We start from the raw sequence: 20,739 nt of genomic DNA on the forward strand, positions 1-20,739 counted from the left end.
TCAACATGCCGAAGTCACATCTGTGTCCCTCTCAGAAGCTCCTCTTCATCAGAGCGGTTCTAGACTCGGCGCAGTTTCGGGTTTATCCTCCCGAACAGCGGGTTCGGGACATTCAGGCTCTGATTCCGATCTTTCAGCCTTTATCCCGAGTCTCGGTCAGGTTGACGCTGTGGCTTCTGGGGCTGATGGCCTCCTGCATCCTTCTGGTGCATCACACCCGGTGGCGGATGCGGGCTCTGCAGTGGGACCTGAAGTTTCAGTGGGCCCAGCATCAGGGCAACTTGTCCGATCATGTCTTGATCTCGGAGGGCACTGCAAGACAGTTGCAGTGGTGGCTCACGGACCGCAATTGTGTTAGTGGCAGATCTCTCTCCCTACCCCACCCGGAGCACGTGGTTGTGACAGAGGCGTCCCTCCAGGGCTGGGGAGGCCACATGGGAAAGGCGGAGATCAGAGGCCTTTGGTCTCCGGTGGAGTCCCGGCTCCATATCAACCTTTTGGAGCTGCGGGCAATCCGACTAGCACTGAAGGCATTCCTCCCCTCTGTCCGGGGGAGTGTAGTGCAGGTGTTCACGGACAACACCACCGCCATGTGGTACTGCAACAAACAGGGCGGGGTGGGGTCGTGGACCCTATGCCAGGAGGCTCTGCGCCTCTGGCAGTGGCTGGAACATCAGGGCGTGACCCTGGTGATTCAACACCTGGCAGGTTCTCTGAATGCCAGGGCGGACGAACTCAGTCGTCGGTGCATGATGGATCACGAATGGCGTCTGAACTCGGACGTGGCGCAAGGTCTCTTTCAGCAGTGGAGAGAGCCTTGGTTAGATCTATTCGCCACAGAAGAGAACGCGCAATGTCATCAGTTCTGCGCGTTGGAATTTTCAAGGCGGCACTCGCTCGGAGACGCTTTTCGTCGCGAGTGGAGTTGCGGTCTATTGTATGCCTTTCTGCCTATACCACTTCTGCCCAGAGTGCTGAAGAAGATCAGGTGCGACTGGTCTCAGGTTATCCTTGTGGCTCCGGACTGGGCACGAAGATACTGGTATCCCGAGCTACTCAGCATGTCAGTCGATCCCCCGATTCGTCTTCCTCTTTGGGAGGACCTTCTGTCGCAGCAGCAGGGGACGGTCCTCCACCCGAACCTATCTAGTCTCCACCTACAAGCTTGGAGATTGAGCGGCAGCAGTTGAGGCCATTTGACTTGCCTCCTGAAGTCTGTAATGTCATTCTGGCAGCCAGGCGTCCCTCCACAAAGTCGGTATATGCCTGCAGGTGGAACAGATTTGTGGCATGGTGCACAGCAAAGGCTGTGGATCCACTCTCTGCTCCCCTTTCCGAGGTTCTCCTCTTCCTTCTTTCTCTTGCCCAGCAGGGCTCTGCTCTGGGCACTATCAAGGGGTACCTTACTGCCCTTTCCGCCTTCTTAAGGCTACCTGATCAGCCTTCCTTGTTCAAGTCCCCAATTGTAAATAGGTTTTTGAAGAGCATCACACACATATTCCCTCCTGTTCCTTTCGTGATGCCCCAGTAGGACTTGAACCTTGTTCTTACTTACCTAATGTGTGCTCCCTTTGAGCCACTCCATAACTGTCCTCTCCGTCTTCTTACTCTGAAGACTGCTTTCCTGGTTGCCATCACCTCTGCCAGGAGAGTGAGTGAGCTCCAGGCTCTTTCTTCCACACCTCCTTTCCTCTCTGTTCATCGGACAAGGTTGTATTGCGGACATGACCCTCTTTCCTGCCCAAGGTTGTCATGGCCTTCCACATCGGGCAGTCCATTACCTTACCCACCTTCTTTCCGCCTCCGCATCCCTCGAAAGAGGAAGAGAGGCTCCACCGACGCACCGTCTGCGGAGCGCGCGTAGTGCCGCCTGGCTACGCCCGCTACGCAAAATGCGTAGGAGACGGCACTACGCGCACTCCGTGCACGGAGCGTAGCTGGCCGCCCACCGTTAATTTTTGTTCTCTTATTCGACATTTTTGTCTGCCGGTAACTGTTTACAAGATTTTTCTGACTAATTAACATCTTTTTTTCTGTCAGAAATGCCACCTTTATTCAATAAATATCCTTGCTGTGGGAAGAAGATGGCAAAATCGGACCCACCCTCAGTGTGCAATGTGTGTTTACCAGTTTCACACAACCCTGAGAAATGTTATTATTGCCAACATTTCTCCATGAGGACTCTCCGTGACAGGGAGAAAATTAAACTTCATGCCTTGCTGGATAGAGGAAAGAGTCATTCCAAAAGTGCCCTTGGGAGCACTCCTGCTCACAAAGAGCCCTCCTCTCACGAAGAACGCAGAAAGCGGCACCCAGCTGCCGCTCCAGCTTAAAAAAAGAAGCAGATCCCTGAATGTTCGCTGTCGGCGTCGAGACCAACGTCGAGAAAGCAGGCAAGGCATTCATCACTGTCGAGGGATGGATCGCAGTTGAGACCTTATTGGGGTTACGGATCATTTCAAAGTTGCGTTGGATGGTAACAAAGCAGTGATACTGGTCTTATTGGATTTGACAGCAGCTTTTGACACGGTCTCTCATCATAAGTTGATATTTCAACTGAGAGAGGCCGGGCTGCAGGGACAGGCATTAAATCGGCTCATCAATTTCCTCGACCAGCGCACTCAGACCATCAACTTGGGATCCTTCTGGTCCCAAACGCTAAAACTAACAAAGGGGGTGCCCCAGGACTCGTGTCTTAGCCCGACTTTATTTAATTTATTTATTTAGAAGTTTTGTATAGCACTAGCTGGACCAGAGGGTATCAGAGCACTTCACAACAGGTACAGTTATGAGCATTTTTTGGCAAAGACAAACAATCTGCAATTTTACAACTCAAGAGCATAACAACAAAGTTACAATCAGATCTTCAGGCTGAGGGGTATCAGGAAGAGGAGTTAGTTGGCCTTCCCAAAGTAAATTGTGGATTTCTCGTTAAGTACGAGAGCGCTCTAGGAAGAGGGCTTTGACTAATCTTGAATTTTGGGAAGGAGGAGGTCGTTCTGATGTGGGTGGGGGGGAGGGCGTTCCAGATCTTAGGTGCATTTCCCGCGAAGGATTTATTTGCAGTTTTATGTTTCCGTGATTTCAGTGAGATGAGTAGAAGCGTGTTGGAACTTCTGAGGTTCCTGGACTGGCTGGCCCTTTTGAGTTTGGCGGCCAGGTATTCTGGTTTACCTGTGTGCAGGGCTTTGCGAGTGAGACAGGATGTACGGAAGCTGGCTTGTTGATCAATAGGAAGCCACTTCAGTTCCTTGAGTGCCGGAGAATATGTTTGAATGTCTTAGTTCCTGTGACCAATCTTGCTGCAGCATTGAGGGTAGTGGTCAGGGGACCTAGGTGGGATTTTGCTGTCCCGGTCAGGGCTGCGATTCCATAATATATTCTGGAGAGCACCAGTGCCTGGGTGGCTTGTTTAAGATCTTTTGGGGGGGAGGAAGGGTTTTATTTTGTATAGCAGTTTCAGATTTAGGAACGCGCTTTTGGCGGCTTTTGAGATGTGTTTTTTCGTGTACACTTTGGGGTCAAGGGTAATACCTAGGGATTTCACCGAGTCCGTTGGCGCAAGGGCACCATTGAGGGCGTCAATGGCTTTGAGCCATTCTTCGATTTGGGGGGTTTCATCTCTATTAGAGATAAGGAGAACTTCTGTTTTCTCTTGGTTGAGTTTAAGGTGGTTCGCTGAGAGCCAATGATGGACCTCTTTGAGCGTGACATTTAGTCTGTGTATGTCTTTAATTGAGGTGGTTTCTGTAGGAGAGTGGGGTCTGCAATCCTATGGTCACCCCAGATTTTTGCTTTTTGCTTCACTGGCTTACGACTTTCCCTGGCTGTGGGACTGCTAATCAGACCCACAGCCTAGCTGTTCTCTCTCTAAATTGACAACCATGTACTTTAGGTGCATTTACCAATTGGTACTGGGCCACCTTATCAGTCCCTGTACCCAGGGCATAGGTGTACCCAGGGCCTACCAGGGGCTGAAGCATGTATTATGCCACCCCTGGCTGGCCATCTAAATCTGACACAACTGGCTGCATGACAGCTGGGGCAAGGTGGTGTAAACACCCTTTGCTGTAGATATAGTATACCTATATCTAACCCTAAAATGGACACATATATTCCTATCAGTCACTCCTATGCAAGGCCTTATCAATCCTGAAGGCAGAGTGCTTGGAATTATGTGAGATGGTGCTCTGGCATGAGCTGAGCCCGTTTGCAGCTTGCGGAACCAAGTCCTAATAGCTGTTCCATGATAACGATATACCATATACTCTTAAGTGCATTATCAACCTCGCGGTTAAATGCTAACTCTGGTATAACATTATCAAAACATGTCGAGTAAGGTGTCATACGATTTGGAATACTACCCCCTCGCCAATTCTGGTGACGGGGGTAGCATTCCACCCTTCTAGAGGGACACGACATGTATGTAACTGTGAACCCCGGGTAAAGTTAACTCCAGCCTCAGCATCACAAAATGGATGCTGCCACCACAGACACAAGTCTGACCTCCTGCTGCTGGGAGTCCTTCCAGCGAGGATGGCCTGGACAAAGGGTTTCCTGCCTTGGGAGGTGCTAGCACCACCCCAGACAGGATTTTGTGTATTGAGGTAGGGAGGCCTAAAAGGAATGAGACATGCCTGGGGCACACAAGTTGCCCTGTGCATACACCAGTTCAAACCAGTTGCTGGGGCATCCCTGCCCCAGCTCTGGCGGGAAACCGGACAAAGGATAGGGGGTGTAGCCACCCCCCTTCCTGGTCCCACCCAGGGGAGGGACCTAGTCAGTAGTGCAGCCCCCTTTAGGAGAATAAAGGTAGGAGCTGGTCCCATTCCAAATTAGATTATCCTGAACTATTCAACAAGAAGAAACTCTGACCTTCGACGTTCTGCTCCACAGAAGACTGAAGAATCTCCCTTGTGGACAAGGAGTGTCCACCCTGCAACTGCAGGCACCATCAAGCGTCCAGCGGCTTCACTTTGTCGTCTTCCCTCGAGGATCCAGACTTCAGAGCCCGACGAGACCCGGATTCCCAGACCTCTCCGACCTCTACCTACATCTGCAGCAAAGCTGAGACTCGTGGAAGCGACGAGACACGTGGGACCGGCCATCTTGAACAAACCTGCACTTCGCTTCCAGCATGACTCCCGAGGTAAACTCGACCAAGTGCTTTGGGGACTGAGAAGCCCCAACCCCGAGCAACCCCTGCACCGAAGATCAGTCCTCCAGCATCCACGAGATCTGCGTGGGGCCCTTCTGCTTGTTTGCTGCTCGACGCATTGTCTGGTCACTTGCCGGCTGGCTAGTGGCCTCCTGGATGACGAACCTTTGAATCTTTGCTGCTGGTCCGGTTGCTCCTGACTGGCCCTTGCTCCCTTCCAAAAGAGGGGCACCCCGGACTCTCCTAGTCCGCACCAGACGCTTTCTTCACTCACCGCGTGGGTTGCCTTTGCCAAGGCCTGTTGAGTCCAATCCCGGATCCGACACCGCCGACAGCGAGAGCCTGCGTGGGACAGCTCGTGCCTCCATCCTGGTTGTCGAAGACACCTCCTGGTCCACGTGGCTGCAGAGTCAAGCGTCCACTCTTCACCTGATCGCAACGACGACATCTGGTTCCTTCCTGGTTCCACTCCAGTCACTGGCTAGTGACTGTGAACATTGTCCCCTCTGCTTTCAGGTCTCCTTCTTCAACAATGCACCCTTGGATTGCACCGGACATCTTCCTCCTGGTCGCCTGCAGCATCTTTTCTTTCAGGCTCTATTGACTTCAACGCGAGAATCCGAAGCACTTTGACACCTATGCACCCGCGGCCTGTGGGTGAGGTAACAAGAGCATTTCGGTGCTCAAGGGTAGGGGCCTAGTGTCCAGTTCCACAGTCGTTTTAGTCCTACCTAGTCAGGATTGTCCGTACTCACCTTTAACTTGAACTGTACTGTCCATAGACGTTGTTACGCATCTCGCGTGTGAGTTCACACTCTGCACACGCGTTCCGTGGGCCTCCTATTACTTACCTGAAGTTAGTATAGCGTGGTCCCATCGATCCTACAGCCTCTGGACAGCTCCATTCCTTTTATCGACTCTCACATTCCACTTACTTAGTATATGGTTTGTCGTGCCCCTAGGGCACCATTGTAATTTTGTGTAACTTGTTATGTTTTTCGTAAGAGATTGTCATGTGCTTAGCCCTCTGACCTCATAAAGAGTTCAGAGGTGTTGTTATTAATAAATATACTGTTTATTTTCATAACCACCTGTGTGGTGTCCTTTCACTTGGTATTCAAGGGGTTATATTGTGGTAAAACAGCTGGCTTCACATGCCAAAAGAGTTTAGCCTAAGACTGCTTTGTCCATGCTACCATTAGGATAGCTGGTCTATAAGGTTGACTTACAATCAATCACCATAAGGGTTGTTTGGACTGATACAAGGTGATCACTAGAACTAGTGAGCATCATATATCAGGCCAACTTCTCACATTGGTGTGCAGCGGTTGGGATTTGAGCTTGCTGTTGTTTTTACCACATATAATCTTGAAATATCATTTGAAAGATCACATAAGGTACCTAGGTACATATAACAAGCTTAGAAATACTCTGAGTTCTACTGAACCAGCTGTTGTAGTAGAAAGGGCCTAGCACACCCTGACTACAACTCTTAGCAAGGGATCAGTAGGAAAACCCATAGTGTAGGTAAGTGCACCACTTACACCTCACTAGAAAGCATGTCTACCAATGGAGAGTCTTCAGAGACTCCCCAAGTGGTTAGTGACCCTCCACAGGTCCTTTCCAGATATGCAGCTCTCAGTTTCCAGGAGATGAGACAATTGTGCACCTCCAGGAAATTGAAACAGGGTTCTAACCCTACCACTCCTTTTCTGTTAGGTCTCTTAGAGACATATGATGCCAGAAGGGCTGCCAACACAGAGCCCTCTAATCCAGATAGGAGCATGCCAGCCTTAGAAGGTACTCTTGGAGATCCAGACCTCCCTGAAACAAAGAATGTAGAAGAGGAGGAGGAAGAAGAAGAACCATCTGGGGATGAGGCAGACAATGGTTCCGTGATAGTCAGCAGACTCACAAGGGCCAACTTAGACCTACATAGGGAAGGATCTGGGGGACCCCCAGTACTGACCCTGAGCAGTCCTAACCTTGGAGTTAGAAGAGATAGGTCTCATTCTAGGGACTCCAATAGATCTGTGCACTCTCATGCATCTGCTCAGAGGAGGATGACTTCCCCTCAGAGGAGATGTTATGAATGAAATTGAGGCCTTAACATAGGTACTGTCTCAGAAGCACAAATCCTTTGTGTCACAGAGACAAGCAGGCCCTTTCAGAGACAGGCAGGCCCTTTGACCTAGATTAGCCCTCATTTCACAATAACGAGCAACAGAGAGGCTGTCCCCTTATCTGATCACTGTGTGCTCTGTGCACAGAAGACGGTCCATCCTAAATACGTAATCTCCATGTCCAACAGTGACTAACCTACGTCACAACAAATTCTTGGAAACAGACCAAGAACACATCTTCCTCTGACCAACATTACGTCAATACAAGACACCTATCCAGTATAAGTATACCTCCCTTTGCCCAAGCAAACCAGAGGAGACAGAGACTTCCAGGCTGACACTCTGCCCGAGGCGCTGCAACCTGCGTCATGCCACAGCTCCAGCTGGCAGAGGTCCATCACCCATCTGTGGGTGTCCAGCTCAAGATCAGGATGAAGTCCCACTAAGGTAAAGGGGTTAGACTAACTCCTAGGGGGATTCTTGGCTCTCTAAGACCAACACACATGCTAGGTACACTTAGGTACATCTAGTTAGGCATCATAGGGTTATAGGCTTCATCTTAATGCATTCTGTATTTCATGTATTTGTTCATTACTATTGCAAAATGGTAGAACTATACAAAGCCTTTTTATTTAACTGCACTGCTGGCCATAATTCTCTGCTACTGTCCAACAGTTGTCGCAGCACATATAACCAGTACTAGAAGAACAACTGTGCAATAAATGTTATTGTAAACACACCCGACTGTTTCTTCTATGTAATTCTCTGAGATGAGTGACTGAATGAAAAGTAGTATATTGTTTCCATGATCCTGAGGGATGTGGGTTTTATGTTATGTGGTTGCCAGAAGCTATTCCCTTCTTGTCTTCAAGACGTTTCTAGTGGCCTCTGAGCTAGCTGGTACACAGTAATTAAGTTTAATATACATAATAGGGGCATACAGACCTCAGTCCTATGCCAAGCCTATCGTGTATGTTATTCCAATGCGCAGAACCTATAAGGGATATAGGAACTACACTACATGGCGCCCAACCGTGATTGCGGCACTTATTTAACAGTAGAATCTGAGTAATTCAGTCATGCTTATTCTCAGAGACCCTACTCACAAAACGCCAGAGACGTCTGGAGTGGGTAGGCACAAAATTCCGCCACAGCCGAGTAGGCAAACCTCCTATGAAGAAGCTGTTGGTTAATCAAGCTTGAAGGAAAAAGTTCCCGAACAATTGTGCCTTTTTAAAACCTTATCTGAAAACCCTTTTTTAGGACATTTTGTTTTCACAACACAATGTCTGCCGAGGCAGCTGCTTCTGTCACTGGGACACAGGTCACAGACGACGAAGAGGAAGCAAATGCAATACATTTTGCACCCAAAATCAGGCATGGACTCACACAAAAACACCTCAGACATGATTTAACAGACCAAGGAGTTATAGTGATAATTATAGAGGCAAACGAAGATTATCAAACAGATGTGTTCTATTCTTGGGTTATATTCCCAGCAGTAAATGCAATAACTCAGACTTTTCATTCTTACATACATGAAAAAGTCCCAGCGGTCTACACTCCTTTTGAGGAGATTAAGATTCCGCTCACTAACCAGAATCATAATTTCTGGTTTAATGGCGCCCTACAAACAAATAAATAAAACCAGGCTCAGTCCACTAGGTAGACTAGGAGCTACATGGCCGACATTAGCCTGCTACACACAACATCCTGACATTGATATAATGCCACAAGATGCACTACTCTTACAACACAAAGAGTTAGTGAAACTCTTACAGAGCCATGACACAACTCGTCATGAGGACACTTGGTGTCCAGCCCACAGTAGCTACAAATAATACAGCTCCTACACAGAGCACCGCTTCTAAAAATCACTCCACAAAACACACACACAGTAATGAGTAAACTGCCCATGAAACGTGAACAGATTCCTTTCTGGGTAGCTCAGAGAAATAACCCAGTTAGAAGAAGTATTTCTAAATAACACACCATTTGAAAGCATATAATGCTAACACTCTGCTTGCCCATAGGGATATCACCACAGTTAGAGGACTGCACCAATTGGGGTACAGTCTTTGCTGCCATATATACCAGAACTCATGGTATTCCTTCCTTAGCAGTAATTCCAGATGTCTTACGACAGATACAGAGCTCTGAGCTTAGGTATGAAATTACTAGGTAATTATGACCAGGTATCAACAATAATACTAGCTAACATTAATGGGGAAGTAGCTTCAGTGGCGATCCGCCAACACCTAAGAGAGGTCAGTCTTATAGACCAACCACAAGAACTTCCCAAAATAATTAAAACTGCATATGCAGAACTGGGAAGGGACAGTTTGGGTGGAAAAGCTTTTAAAAATCACAGCTAATGGGCAGTCCTGAGAAGGACACTTCTAAGCAGACACATACTTCTTCTAAAGAAGTGGGAAAATAATAAAAAAACAAAATTTTTCAGAAAAGATTCTCAGTCCCAAGGTAGGTCTCCTCAACAGAAGCCCTCTGCAAAGAGGTATAACCTTTGGAATAGGGATAATATTAGGAAAACTGCAGTGCTTAATTTGTATAAAAAATTAAAAAAGTAGTACCGGGGCTCTCAGCAGGAGGACACTAGAGCTTGCACCACCGGTTGCCCCTGGCAGCACTGCCAATGACAGCACCTACACACTACTAATCATCACACTCTTAAAAGTGTGACAATTCATACTATTACAGGCCCCCCAAAGCTATAAAAATGGCTTTGGAGGCAAATATTACTAATTGCAAATTTAAATTTAAATAATGAACAGAAGTTGTTGTGCTAGTACCTAAATTGGCAGACATCACTACCATGTGGCAGACAGTCTTAGGCCCCGGAACAAATTAAGCACTGGAAACCTGACAGGTATCAGGATACTGATACAAATTCCTCCAGATATACAACACAGGGAGTGAAGTCAGTACACAAAGAAGAGGGCAAGCAGTCCAGGGACAAGCACGCTCAGGACTCTTCTAAAACAGAAGACAAGTCACACCTCAATTTAAAAAATAAAACACTTATCTTTACTTTAAGAAGGAAATGATTTGCGAGATTTCTTAATGGGACCTCGCAAACCACGTCAAAAACGTTTTATATACGCCGGTATATGTACTGCATACAAGGAGGCATGGAAAGTGACGCAAATAGAGACTGCGGAAAGAATACGAGAGATTGATCGTATTAATTTAGAGAAAACACTCTCTGCAGTAGACAATGGTTTAACAACTCTGTCCTCCAGTATATATTCATTGGACACCATTGTATCATATGCAATTGATATAATAGAACAAGACTTGCTAATGTTACAACATGGCCAGTCTCAAATACGATTTTCCAGTTTCAGTATTGTCTGCAGCATATACCAGAAGGCCTATATGAAAGGTTGGGTAAAGAATACATTAAGGCGACATGGACTTTACCTTACACTACATAAAGGGAAAGAAGTAGTCCTTAGGGTCAACAACTGCAAAAAATCACTAATTGGTACACTTTTGTGCAAAGGTATTAATTTACACAGAGCCTGTGTTGGTCCTGCGAATAACCTTTCATGCCATCTGCACGGGACTCCCTCCACAGTGATAGAACCAGTTTTCAGGCAACTATGTCAAGGAGTGCCCAAGGGGAGAAAGTATATTTTTCCGGAATTTTGCAACCATGTTCCCTGTTGACCTTAGACATGCATAATGCACAGGAGTGGGCAGTAGCCCAAGCTCCAGCAATGTATAAAAATCACGCTGGATGGGATGAAGGCTCAACCCACCATGTGATCCTGTTAATAGTTTCACCACTTGCACAAAGACACATGCTGTCCAACATGCAGATAGTGCCGCATTAATGAATAACATTATGCCGGAGAAAATACAAATAAACACTTGTTATCTCAAATGGATGTTTCTGTCAAACTATAGCACCTGAAAACAGGTACCTAACAGCATTTAGTATATTAGAGTCCCAGAGACAATGTTTTGTCATCTCCCCCGTGGGTATAAGAACATCTCAGGGGTATTTTCTGAAAGAATTACTGAATTGCTAAAGCACTTTGATGAAGAAGGGTTGTCCTATATTGTGTGATATTTGTCTAAACGGACAACCTTTTGGGGAAACACTTGACCAGGGTGAGTACCATTATTATGGGATTGGCCTCTGGGGGCTACAAATTTAATTTCGAGAAATCAGAAATTGCCCACCTCAGTATTCTATTGTTGGGATATGAGCTTCCAAGTAAAGGGAAAAGCCTGGCAGCTAACTTAAAAAAAAAAAAGTGTGCACTGCTCCAGCCTCCAAATACATTAAACAATTTCCTATCAGTACTGGGATTCCCAGATTTTGGCAGAACATACATTTTTGATTTCACAAATCTTTCTACGACATTTTTCAAACATGACTTTTCAGTCAAACACTTTTGAGTCAAACACTGGACATAAGAACACACTAATATTCTTTGTTCACACCAGGAAGATATTATTGCTTCCAAATACATACACAGACGTGTAAACTAGCACCACTTGGTACTCAGTATCATTTTGTGTCAATTTGGGTACACTTATTTTAACTTTTAATAAAGGTGAAACTGTACCCTTCACATACGATTCTCATCTGTACACAAACACAGAAAGGAGTTTTAATTCAACAGAAAAATAAATAAATTCTGACAACCATTCAGGCTGTAGCAAAAGAAAGAGCACTGGCTAAGGGGAAGAGGCATGATTGTTGTCACCCCAGTACATGGGCTAGCATTCCTAATGCCAAAGCCTTACATCCAGAATGGATACAAAGAGCTATCTCTTTTGCTGCATCAGACTTTGAATGCAGACTTGATTCAAGTTTAAAAACACAGGCATTCCTGCAATATGAAAAAGAACACCATCTACCAAATGAAATCTTGCCTCTAGATCAGTATGAATTTTAATTTACACTGATGGGTCTGCCCTTTTGTTAAAGATCTTTAAGGCCGCTTTTGTTAAAGATCAGATGCTGGATGGCAAGTTCCGTCCTCATTGCAGCAAAAAAACTACCTCTAGGTAATAGCATGGCTTGGTTGGCAGCTTTTAAAGTCCTGATACTTGCACCTTTAAACACGGATCGAGAATTCCCCACACTCATTGTGTGTGATTCCTTTTACTGTGTGCAATAATATAATAACAATTTACACCATTGGGAACAAAATGGGTTTAAAGATGAAACAAGGTGGCACAATTAAAATACAAAATTATGGGAACAGGTAGTGGAGTTGAGAAACGACCTACCAAAAACTCACGTGATTAACACACTGAGTCATCAACGTGATGGCGTGCATGTTGAAGGGAATTCCTTGTCTGTTGAAGCCACAAAGGGGGGCTGTTCACACAGCTTCCATAGCTGCGCACACTCATCCAACAACGAGAATAGACGGTTAGAATATGGTGGCTGTAATTGCTTCACGCAAAGCAGCACAGCAGTGCCTAAGAAATTTCCACTCAAATACTCCTACAAGTTAGATGCAAATAATATTCCATATGCTCAGATTCCTGGAGTGGGGGATAGAGTATTTTCAAAATATGGATAGTAGGCAGGAATTAATCATTTAAAGCACACAAGGGCTTGGGATCCGCGCATTCAGGGGTAATAGCTACTATTTCTTCATTGCAACAGTGCTATTGGTGGCCTGGGATCAGAAGACAGACTATTGGCTTTGTCTTGAACTGCAACATCAGTAAACAAATGCCAGGCTACACCATCACAAGACCCGCGCAGGTTCCATTGCTAGACAGCCTCAGACTGTCCACTTGATCGTGGCGTGTAAAGGACCACTGCGGCCCCTCACGTTTTGAGGTGGCTTAAAAATATATCTTAGTGGCAGTGGGTCCTTGCTCAAGTTTCCTATAAGTATGGCCTCAATACTTGGCTGACGCTCAAAACTGTTATAGAAAGATTTGCGAGTCCACAACAGGAGATACGCAATCAACGTTACACCCTGACTGTGGCCCCACACTTGGCTCTCGAGCCTGCTGAGAGGCCATGGAAGGGATGGACGCAGTATTGCGGTACTCCTCTCCAACGCCATCCTGAGGGAATTAAGGTAGAGGAGAGGAAGGACTGGGGCATAGAGCAATCCTTAACAGCTAGGGTATTAGGCGGGGTATTAGTGGGGTCAAACACTTATATGGATTCAGGGGGAAATACACACTCAGCCAAGAAGCTCTCTAGGAGGTGTCACCTCATTTACAAATATGGGAACCTGATCATACATGTAAAGGCACAGTGGCGGATGAAAACCATTCTGTATCTATGATCGTTTGGCTGTTTTACAGGAACTAAAGGAAACAAAGAAACAAACAAAGATTCTGTCAAAGTGAAACAGGCCGCCACTGGGAAGTCGAGGTAATCACGGCAAGTCCTGTCTGAATCCAAAAGTCATGGATCTGGGCAGAGAGAGAAAAAGATCGCGGACACAAAGGAATTTGGGCCCTCATACAGAAATATATGTGCCACTCCTTAAAGTGAAAGGAACAAGAACTGAACTTTTGCCGCATCCTGCCGTGATAAAAACACCAGATTAATTTCAAATGAAAGAATCAACCAAAACCTCTGTGGCGAATACTGAGCAGTAGGCCTCGTGAATTCCACAATAGTAGACGTCCCTCTCACTACTATTCCAGAAATTCAAACTGAAAGGCTCATCAGGTTTGAGCAATCAAATCCATGGAGTGGAGGACTATGCAACAATGCAATGGAACCAGTTCTCCTTGAACCAACCTTTCAAAAAAAAAAAAAAAATCAAGACTACACTCAAGTTGCAATTTGGCCAAAAACAAATGTGTACACCAACGTTTTTTCAACAAAAGCACCTATTAATAAAAGCTTCTACGTTTTCTCAACAAAAACATCAAATAAAAAAGGCTTCAATGTTTTTCAACAGAAGCATCAATTAATAAAAGCTTCAACGTTTTTCAACAAAAACATCAAATAATAAAAGCTTCAAAGTTTTTCAACAAAAGCATCAAATAATAAAAGCTTCAAAGTTTTTCAACAAAAGCATCAAATAATAAAAGCTTCAAAGTTTTTCAACAAAAACATCAAATAATAACTTCAACATCTGAACGTTTTTTCAGCAAAGACATCAACTATTAATTTCAACATTTCAAGGTTTTCAACAAAAACAGCAAAGATAACTTCAACTAAATACGATGCAATTTCAACAATTGAACTTACAGCTACTGGCTATTTCATTAACTGTGATACGTTTTCCATGGCTCCACGTGAACAGGAAGCGACAGCCAGCCCAAAAACAAACAACAAACATACAAGTACGAACTTTTGAACCTTTTCCTTTCCAAAAGATACAGACCTGGCTTCTCCATGAATAGAACTATGGGGTATTTCTGGGTTCATCTTTTTCTGTTCTGGCTTTGCTTAGAGCTAGCTTTTAGTATGACTCTTAGTGGACACTTTCTACAACACAGGAACTACATAAAACTGAAGCCACGTCCATTTTCAATTCAAATGCAAAAGAGACTTATAAATGTATTCGACCTGAACAAACCTTTATATTCTAAGTGATGTACTTAATCATCCAGTTTTTAATTCTGATTAATGTATTTTAAACTTTCATTAATTTTCATTTATTTTTATCATGCATTCAGTGATGTAATTACATTCAGTACATTTTTCTGAAAATTGGGTTACTGATACAGGGTATAGTATGCTGTCTGTTTTAAGAATAATTCTACATTTTCAGATCATGAAATGTTAGAGATTTATTCATATTGCAATGCTTTATACCTGTTACCTTCATTAAGGTTATCAACTCCCACAGAATTGAAATGCATCTAGAAATGTGGTTGTTTAAACACCAGTAGGAACGTTGCCAAACACCACCATACATACATCAGCAGGGGCAACATTAGATGCTATTTACAACACAACAGGACAGACCCAGTTAGGAAAGCATGGGTGGTTTGGCCTTTTGACACAAATACCTGTCACAGAAATGATTCCTGAACGTCACCAAGGGACTCAGTATACATAGGCCAGACCTACGTTATGTACAGATAACATCCAGAGGTAGTGAAATCCTACAGTGTAGGGAAGCTGTGCCCCAACACTGACAGTAGTAAAAACGAAAGTTTCCTTTATAAAATTCAATGCTTACAGGCAATCTGAAAACCATGCTTGTGCAGCATCTTTTAATTTTTCACTTTACATCAGCTAAAGAAATATTTTTTTCCTTTTTGCAAAATGGCACTCTTAAATACAGACTGCCCCTTTTGCCTTTTTGATAAATTCGGTCTTTCACATACAAGCAGTGTGATACACCTTGGGAATACCTCAAACAGGAACTATGCCTCTCATGGTTTCTAATTTAAAAGACCAGTCTGACAAGACTGCAACTTACCTGTTCTTGCAATAGAGAATGTGCATCTGTCTGACACTTCCAAAGGAAAACGCCAGTGGCAATTACCACCATGCAGGGTCTGCTGAAGTCGCATGCTTGGCCGTGTCTCAAGCGTATTCCCATCAAACCAAAGCATTCCTTGCAAATCCAGTGGGTGCCTTGTGCTTCATTTAGCAACACCAACTTATGGATTGAGACCTCATCGGCAAATATGGCTGAAGGTGAGGTACGAGTAAATCCAGGCTCACAGGTACAATCTTCAGCACCGGCTGCCTCAGAACAAGCAACTGGCAGCACTGTCTTTCTGTGCTTCCACAACGACTATGCGAGGTATTAAAAAGGTCTGTTCACTGCAGCAAATGGCTACGAGAAATGTTGTGACTACCAGCACTTTTTATCTCTAGTTCTTCAAAACATGTCCTGAAACACATTTCTTCTGTTATTGTTTCAACTTTCACCGAGTGCTTGGAGCTTTCCCTCTAAATTGACTTTTTTAAAGAAAGCATGGTCTTCTGAAAAAAGCATGAAAGAGTTTTCAATTTTATAAACAGAAACTTTTATAAGTAACTACTTACTCTAAAGGGTATATATATCTTTTTTAATGACACTATAGATTTTTCCTGTCTCCACATAGTCTATAGTAATTTTACATATTTTAACAGCTGCTATTTTTCTCAGCTCATAAAACTCTCATGCAACTACCTGCCAATTATATGCAAATGCCTATTTTAGTCACGTAGTTTGCTTTTAATGGGTTATTAACTCTTGTAAATAGATTGGAGTGGGTGTTATGAATGAAATTGAGGCCTTAACATAGGTACTGTCTCAGAAGCACAAATCCTTTGTGTCACAGAGACAAGCAGGCCCTTTCAGAGACAGGCAGGCCCTTTGACCTAGATTAGCCCTCATTTCACAATAACGAGCAACAGAGAGGCTGTCCCCTTATCTGATCACTGTGTGCTCTGTGCACAGAAGACGGTCCATCCTAAATATGTAATCTCCATGTCCAACAGTGACTAACCTACGTCACAACAAATTCTTGGAAACAGACCAAGAACACATCTTCCTCTGACCAACATTACGTCAATACAAGACACCTATCCAGTATAAGTATACCTCCCTTTGCCCAAGCAAACCAGAGGAGACAGAGACTTCCAGGCCGACACTCTGCCCGAGGCGCTGCAACCTGCGTCATGCCACAGCTCCAGCTGGCAGAGGTCCATCACCCATCTGTGGGTGTCCAGCTCAAGATCAGGATGAAGTCCCACTAAGGTAAAGGGGTTAGACTAACTCCTAGGGGGATTCTTGGCTCTCTAAGACCAACACACATGCTAGGTACACTTAGGTACATCTAGTTAGGCATCATATGCTTATAGGCTTCATCTTAATGCATTCTGTATTTCATGTATTTGTTCATTACTATTGCAAAATGGTAGAACTATACAAAGCCTTTTTATTTAACTGCACTGCTGGCCATAATTCTCTGCTACTGTCCAACAGTTGTCGCAGCACATATAACCAGTACTAGAAGAACAACTGTGCAATAAATGTTATTGTAAACACACCAACTGTTTCTTTTATGTAATTCTCTGAGATGAGTGACTGAATGAAAAGTAGTATATTGTTTCCATGATCCTGAGGGATGTGGGTTTTATGTTATGTGGTTGCCAGAAGCTATTCCCTTCTTGTCTTCAAGAAGTTTCTAGTGGCCTCTGAGCTAGCTGGTACACAGTAATTAAGTTTAATATACATAATAGGGGCATACAGACCTCAGTCCTATGCCAAGCCTATCGTGTATGTTATTCCAATGCGCAGAACCTATAAGGGATATAGGAACTACACTACAGAGAGAGCATGAAGCAAGGATGAGACAGGCTAATCTGAGGATCCAGAGGGAAGAACTTGCCCTGGCCAAAGAGAAACTTGCCTTTGCTAGGGAGCAACAGTTAAGTGGGGTAGTCCCCACTGGTGGCAGCACTATCCCTAGGGATAGAGACAGGAGTTTTGATAATAGACACCTGAGTAAAATAAGACAGGAGATGATATCCACAAGTGGATAACTGCTTTGGAGAGAGCCTGCAAAGTACAGCAGGTACCCCAGAGTCAGTGGGCAGCTATATTGTGGCTCTCCTTTGAAGGTAAAGGTAGAGACAAGCTCCTCACTGTTAGAGATGAGGATGCAAATGATTACCAAGTCTTGAAAACTGCTCTGATTGATGGGTTTGGCTTAACCACTGAACAGTACAGGTTGATGTTCAGGGATACCCAGAAAACTCAGGCTCAAGATTGGACTGACTTTGTTGATTGTGCCACTAAGGCTCTGGAGGGCTGGTTACTGGGAAGTAAAGTTACTGATTACACAGGATTGTATAATCTAATTATGAGAGAGCAAATCTTAAATAATTGTCAGAACCAGTTGTTGCATCAGCACTTGATTGACTCAGATCTGACCTCTCCCCAAGAATTGGGAAAGAAGGCAGACAGATGGGTCAGGACAAGGGTCAAGCAGCAGAACCAGAACCAGGGTGGTGACCAGAAGAAAGCAGACCAGAAGGGTAATGAGAATAAGCAAAATGACCAGAAGTCTTCAACAGGGCCCCAACAACCTAAGGAGGGTGGGTCCCAAACTTCCCAAAAGAAGAAGAATGATGGTCCTAAGAAACCATGGTGCCAATACTGTAAAAGTAAGACTCACTGGTTTAGTGAGTGCACCAAGAAAGGCCAAACTCCTACCACTACTGTCCCTAAGACAACTGCACCCCCTAGTACAGTTAGTAGTGGTAGTGTACCTCCCAAGGCTATAGTTGGGTTAACCCTGGTAACTGAGGTGGGTTCTGACTTAGTTAGAATTCCTACTCAGGCATTTCTTGTTTGTACTGGGGACATGGATATGACCCCTACTGTAAGACCTAGTACTCTGGGCAAATACAGACAAATGCCTTTAATTAATGGAAAAATGGCTCAGGCCTACAGGGACACATGTGCCAGTGTCACCATGGTGACACCAACATTTGTGGACCCTGCCCAGATCATGCTAGGTTCAGATTACCTAGTGACCAATGCTAGCAATGTCACTACCAATCACAGTATGGCAATTGTTAATTTCTCCTGGGGAGGGGTAACTGGCCTCAAAAGGGTTGTAGTTAGTTCAGACCTCCCAGTAGATTGTCTTTTGGGCAATGATTTGGAATCCTCACTGTGGTCAGATGTGGAGTACAGGACTCATGTAGAAATGCTAGGTCTCTCCTCACATGTCCTTGCTGTGACTAGGTCACAGGCCAAGAAATGCCCAGCTGAACAAGTGCTGGATCCTGGAAGAATGGCCCAGACACTACCCAAGAGAAGGAATGGTAGGGTTAAGCTTGCCTCAGGTTGAGGATCAGCCCTCTAAGGAGGATGACCCAGAGACCCCAGAAGGAACTGTCCTAGAAGAGCTTGAACCTGATCAGGATGAGTTTCTTGGGACAGGGGGACCTTCCAGGGCAGACTTGAGGCAGGCCCAATTAGATTGTTCCTCTCTTGAACCCCTCGGACAGCAGGCTGCTGCTGAGGCTGCAGGGAATGCTACAGGTGCCCATAAGGTATATTGGGAAGATGGACTCCTATACTCTGAGGAAAGAGATCCCAAGCCTGGTGCTACCAGGAGGCTGGTCACCCCCTTGTCTCTTAGAGGTTTCCTTCTCACCTTAGCCCATGAGATTCCCCTTGCAGGTCACTTAGGCCAGAACAAGACTTGGGACAGGCTTGCCCCACACTTTCACTGGCCCCATATGTCTAAAGACACTAAAGAGTTTTGTCGCTCATGTATCACCTGCCAAGCCAGTGGCAAATCAGGTGGCACAACAAAGGCCCCCCTTATACCACTACCTGTGGTGGGGGTTCTCTTTGAAAGAGTGTGGATTGACATTGTTGGACCAATGGACCCCCCAACAGCATCTGGGCACAGATTTATACTGGTGGTAGTGGATCATGCCACCAGGTATCCAGAAGCTATTCCCCTTAGGACAACTACAGCTCCTGTTGTGGCCAGACCCCTACTTGGAGTTTTCTCCAGAGTGGGGTTTCCTAAGGAGGTTGTCTCTGACAGAGGTGCAAACTTCATGTCAGGATACTTGACTGCCATGTGGAAGGAGTGTGGAGTAAATTACAAATTTACCACACCCTATCACCCACAATGCAATGGGCTTGTTGAGAGATTCAACAAGACCCTCAAAGGGATGATAAAAGGGTTACCTGAAAAGCTCAGGCGAAGATGGCAAATCCTTTTACCCTGCCTCCTGTTTGCTTACAGAGAGGTCCCACAGAAGGGGGTTGGTTACAGCCCTTTTGAGCTTCTGTTTGGGCATCCTGTAAGAGGACCCCTATGTCTTGTGAAGGAAGGATAGGAGTTACCTCTCAAAAAGCCTAAGCTTGACATAGTGGACTATGTACTTGGTCTCCGCTCCAGGATGGCAGAGTACATGGAGAAGGCATCTAAAAACCTTGAGGCCAGCCAAGAACTTCAAAAAGCTTGGCATGACCAAAAGGCTGTCCTAACTGTGTATCATGCAGGACAGAAGGTGTGGATGTTGGAGCCAGTGGCCCCAGCAGCTCTCCAAGACAAATGGTCTGGACCCCATACCATCATTGAGCAAAAGGGAGAAGTCACCTACTTGGTGGACATGGGAACTCCCAGGAGCCCCCACAGGGTGCTTCATGTAAACAGGCTCAAATCATTTGTCAACAGGGAGGACATGGGTTTGCTCATGGCCACAGATGAGGGGCAGGAGGAAGAGAGTGACCCTCTCCCAGACCTGCTCACTCAGAACCCCGATGATGGGTCAATAGATGGTGTAGTCTTTTCTGACAGCCTCTCTGCCCATCAACAAGAGGATTGTAAACAGGTTCTTCAATCCTTCAGGCAAATTTTTTCACTGACCCCCAGTCAGACAAACTGGTGCACCCATGAGGTGGACACTGGTGACAGTCCGCCTGTCAAGAGTAAAATCTACAGGCAACCTGACCACGTCAGGGACTGCATAAAGCAAGAAGTCCAAAAGATGTTGGAATTTGGAGTCATTGA

At 45.3% G+C, this 20,739-nt stretch overlaps 1 protein-coding gene and 1 long non-coding RNA gene across 15 annotated transcripts in view; both read left to right on the forward strand.

Annotated features, from left to right (window-relative positions):
* Positions 1–20,739, forward strand: part of LOC144804990 (V-type proton ATPase 116 kDa subunit a 4-like) — a 6,844,636-nt gene that overhangs the window by 2,781,883 nt on the left and 4,042,014 nt on the right. The gene's annotated exons all lie outside the window — the stretch shown is intronic.
* LOC144804882 (uncharacterized) lies at positions 7,250–14,913 on the forward strand. The gene is made up of 2 exons (XR_013605507.1): positions 7,250–7,728; positions 13,594–14,913. It is a non-coding gene; the product is annotated as an uncharacterized LOC144804882 (long non-coding RNA).

The sequence above is a fragment of the Lissotriton helveticus genome, chromosome 1_1 (assembly GCF_964261635.1).
Source record: "Lissotriton helveticus chromosome 1_1, aLisHel1.1, whole genome shotgun sequence".
NCBI lineage: Eukaryota > Metazoa > Chordata > Amphibia > Caudata > Salamandridae > Lissotriton > Lissotriton helveticus.